This window comes from Oncorhynchus clarkii, chromosome 8 (assembly GCF_045791955.1).
Source record: "Oncorhynchus clarkii lewisi isolate Uvic-CL-2024 chromosome 8, UVic_Ocla_1.0, whole genome shotgun sequence".
Taxonomy (NCBI): domain Eukaryota; kingdom Metazoa; phylum Chordata; class Actinopteri; order Salmoniformes; family Salmonidae; genus Oncorhynchus; species Oncorhynchus clarkii.
The window spans coordinates 18,240,938-18,246,119 of NC_092154.1; positions in this window are offsets into that span (position 1 = coordinate 18,240,938).

Genomic DNA, 5,182 nt, shown 5'->3' on the forward strand with positions numbered 1-5,182 from the left:
CGGCGGAAGTCGTGACAATATAACACGTCAAACATTTCCCTGGTATTTGTCGTTTTATCACAACCCATTACATCTTGTCTGTCATACATACACATTGGAGACCTCTTGTTCATATTGCTCCTCCTTTGTCTTGGTAGAAGGTTGTCACTGTCACCCTCAACAGGACTAGAAATTACATCATGTATCCTCTCAGGACATTACAACTGTCAATTCCAGGACAAAATTATACAATAGGACGGCTTAGCTTAATTGCCATTACATCAATTGTTTTCTGTTGAGAATTTCAGCCAGGCTATCTTTAGACGGATGCTAATGAGGATCATTTTGAACGTCTAGGGAGTCAGGCAGTACTTGCACTCGTTTACTACCAAATATTTTTGATATTTTTCTTTACAAATCGGTAATCAATTTTCTGTTGCTAATTGTTTCTGATCCAGTAAATCACTAAAAATAAACAATCTGTAATTAAATAGGACAATGTCGGTCAAAGCTAATGACTTACTACTGTACAAATATACGATAGAGCCTTACATGCAATAATAAGCCTGGTAAGAAGTACAGAAAGTAAACTGACAACACAGAGAACAGGAGTCAGTTTGTGTGATTTGACTCTGCAGACGAGAACTTAAACAAATCATCTAGAGCCTCTTTGAAGGCCAACCAGGGATTCATACAGATTAACGGAACAGGTATCTCGCACAGAGCAATTTATAGACCAACATACCGGTAAAATATTACGACCCACATTCTTCCCATTATTAAAAACTGCAACATCTCGCCGACCGTTTCTACTTATGTCACACAGTTTCTATGGCACCACGAGATATATAAAATCTAATGCACATTTCAAGTGAAACGTCCCTTCAGAGAGGATGATCATTCTTTTTGGCTCTAACCATGTAATGCAGTATGCCATATCTTCCTACAACACATGCACAATAGTTCTTACCAATGTAAGTAATCCCCTATCAAGAATGTAAAATATTGGATTCCCGCATGCAACCAGAATCAATATGTGTACCAAAACACACCTTCACAGTTGTTAACCTGTTCTGCTATACCCACAAAGACCCATGATGCATCTAGGAAATAGAGATTAAACTGCGTATTCATACTTGGCGAGCACCCCAAATGACACCCTAGAGTGAAGTGCAATATTAAGTAGTGTGCTAGGAAGGGAATAGAATGTGCATTTGGAATGTACAGATGGGATTCTTGTTTCCTTGGCCACACAGACCTTCACCCAGAGTTAGAGGAATAGAATGGACATGAACCGTCTTATAATGGGATAAAGGTCAGCCTTCTTGGTCAGAGTTGGTCAACCATGGTTTACCAGTGCTGTGATAAGATCACGTAAAACACCATTCTAATATCCAACAACTCTTTGCAACAATGGGACCAGGGACCAGCTAAGCTTGTTAGCAACGGCGCTGGTCCGCTTTGTGACGACGTTGTCTGACCAGTATTTTTTCGACCTAGTCTGCAGAGACAGGAAGAGAAATTAATGTCCCTGTGAGAACAAAGCAGCGCAGGATAGGCCAGCTAACAATATGCTCAGTTCCTTATTTCCATCAGCGCTCAACAAGGACATGCAGGCCAGCCAGAGCACAACACAATACCTGGCTGCAGAAGGAAGATGACATAATTTCTCCGCAATGAAATGATTCATTGTCTTCTCTTTAGCAGTAAACTTCAAACACACAATACACTTTTTTTGTGAGGGTTAAAACAAAGCCTTTGTAAGCAGATAAGGGATCATTTTAACATGAAACATAAACCCTGTCTTATGTAAGTTTTGTCCAAGAAAAGAGAACTCAGATCATTGGTTTTTGCTGACTTCAATATCAAAGGCAAATCTGACCAGCTTTTGTTAGAGGCTTGTATAACTTTTGCCCAATATAAAAAGATGATCATTCATACAAGTACATTAGGTTACCCTGGGTATTGTATCATTACACACAACGTAAAGGGGCAGGTTCGATCCCCTCAATTGTTATACCGCAGTGGCAATACTCGGTTTCTTTGTCTGTGAAAGACAGCCTCAGCTCCTGGACAGTGAACAACTATACCAAAAGCTGTGATTAGACCATGTCTAGATCTTGTACGACACCTCCTGGTCAAATACAATATGACACCCAGATATCTCCACACTTGGAACACCTGCTCTTTTCATGACAAACTGACCAGGTGAAAGCTATGATCCCTTATTGATGTCACTTGTTAAATCCACCTCAAATCAGTGTAGATGAAGGGGAGGAGACAGGTTAAAGAAGGATTTTTAAGCCTTGAGGCAATTTGACACATTTTGCGTGTGCCATTCAGAAGGTGAATGGACAAAACAAAAAGATTTAAAGCGCCTTTGAACGGGGTATGGTAGCACCGGTTTGAGTGTGTCAAGAACCGCAATGATGCTGGATTGTTCATACTCAACAGTTTCCCGTGTGTATCAAGAACAGTCCACCACCCAAAGGACATCCAGCCAACTTGACAACTGTGGGAAGCATTGGAGTCAACATCCCTGTGGAATGCTTTCGACACCAGTCTATGTCCCGATGAATTGAGGCTGTTCTGGGGGCAAAAAGGGGTGCAACTCAATATTAGGAAGGTGTTCTTAATGTTTTGTTCACTCAGTGTATAAGACAATGAACCACAACAAAAGATAAGACAGTAATGGTTGAAGTTCTACACCGTAATGTCCTTGACTGATGTGATGCGGGTCATCAGTCTTCCATCCTTTACCAGACTGTTTTGTGTTGGCAGTCCAGGTGTAAACGCCTTACCCCAGCCCACACAACAGTTTGTTTTGAGGGTGTTACTGGTAGCTTTGAGACCTAACATGAAAATAAACACATGCACAGATTCATTTAGCTCACTTTCTAATCATAACAACTAGGGATTATGTCCTGGCATTTTTAGTAACCATGAGCAATGTGGATCACATGTTTTATGAATTATTTGGGTGTCTGTGTAGATGTGAACACACACATACACTCTATCTCATACAAATATATAAAACATGTTCAAATAATACAATTTGTCCCTGTTTAGTTTATTTCATGATGCCTCCCTCCTAGGCACATACCTGTTCCCAATAGCTTAAGAAACATTTATATACAGGAAATGGTCAATAAAAAGATATAGTGAACATAACTTTAAACTGAAAAACTAGGTATATACTCACTGCAGCAAATTAACCCACAATTTCACCTATCCTGTCTCGTACATCAGAATGTGTATTTCAAAGTACCAGAATCAAACTGTTTGTTACATGTGATCACAGTAAAACCAGATGATTGTGCAAAACATTTGAAGGACTGTTGCTAAGATAGGTCTGCTCAAATTAAACAGCAAGACAACTTTTTAAAGTAAGATAATTTCTCTTAACTTTTTTTCATAGATACTTAAAGCTACTGGGATTAATTATATTCATTGGGGAAAGCAGTGACAAGATTTCATTAAGATTTCCTTTGCAGCATATTGACATCACCATTGACCAGACAATCAGCCTCCTGGGATTCATTAGCATAATAAACAATCCTCCCCAAAAAACACAAAGTCACATAATTCTCACTGACTGTCTATTCTCACTGACTGTCCATTAAAATGAGGCGCAAGTGAACAACTTCTCCCACCTCAACATAGCAAAGAAAAACAAGTCAAGTACTTTAACAGCTAGCAATAAAATTCTAAGGCAACATGTGAAATAAAAGCCAACATTTAGGAGAGGGATAGGTCTCTCCTTGTATACAGTGTTTTCGGGAAGTATTCAGACCCTTTTACTTTTCCCACATTATGTTACGTTACCACCTTATTCTAAAATATGATTCCATCTACACACAATACCCCATAATAACATTTTAAAAAAAGAAAAAGTATTCAGACCCTTTGCTATGAGACTCGAACTCAAGCTCAGGTGCATCCTGTTTCCATTGATCATCCTTGAAATGTTTCTACAACTTGGAGTCCACCTGTGAGGAAGGATACCAAAAAATGTCTGCAGCATTGAAGGTCCCCAAGAACACAGTGGCCTCCATCATTCTTAAATGGAAGAAGTCTGGAACCACCAAGAATCTTCCTAGAGCTGGCCGCCTGGCAAAACTGAGCAATCGGGGGAGAAGGGCCTTGGTCAGGGAGGTGACCAAGAACCCGATGGTCACTCTGAAGGAGCTCTAGAGTTCCTCTGTGGAGATGGGAGAACCTTCCAGAAGGGCAACCATCTCTGCAGCACTCCACCAATCAGGCCTTTATGGTAGAGTGGCAAGACGGAAGCCACTCCTCAGTAAAAGGCACATGACAGCCTGCTTGGGGTTTGCCAAAAGTCACCTAAATATTATCAGACCATGAGAAACAAGATTATCTGGTCTGATGAAACCAAGATTGAACTCTTTGGCCTGAATGCCAAGCGTCACGTCTGGAGGAAACCTGGCACCATCCCTATGGTGAAACATGGTGGTGGCAACATCATGAGGTGGGGAGACTAGTCAGGATCGAGGGAAAGGTGAACAGAGTAAAGTACAGAGAGATCCTTGATGAAAACCTGCCCAAGAGCACTCAGGACCTCAGACTGGGGGAAAGGTTCAACTTCCAACAGGACTACGACCCTAAGTACACAACTAAGACAATGCTTTGGCACAAGTCTGTGAGTGTCCTTGAGTGGCCCAGCCAGAGCCCGGACATGAACCCGTTCAAACATCTCTGGAGAGACCTGAAAATAGCTGTACAGCAATGCTCCCCAAGAATGGGAGAAATTCCCCAAATACAGGTGTGCTAAGCTTGTAGCTTCATACCAAAGAAGACTCGAGGCTGAAATCTCTGCCAAAGGTGCTTCAACAAAGTACTGAGTAAAGGGTCTGAATATTTATGTAAATGTGATATTTCAGCTTTTTATTTGTAATAACAAAAATGTCTAAACACCTGTTTTTGCTTTGTCATTATGAGACATTGTGTGTAGATTGATGAAGGAAATGTTTTTATTGAATACATTTTAGAACAAGGCTGTAACGTAACAAAATGTGGAAAAAGTCAAGGGGTCTGAATACTTTCCAAATGCACTGTACCTCAGTATATTCCCATACCAGATAAGATTATAATCCCTAACACAAAAACGGTGTCTTACTTATACAAAGTAAAATTATAGAATAATAAAAGACAAAGAAACACAAAATACTGAAGTCTTGAAGTC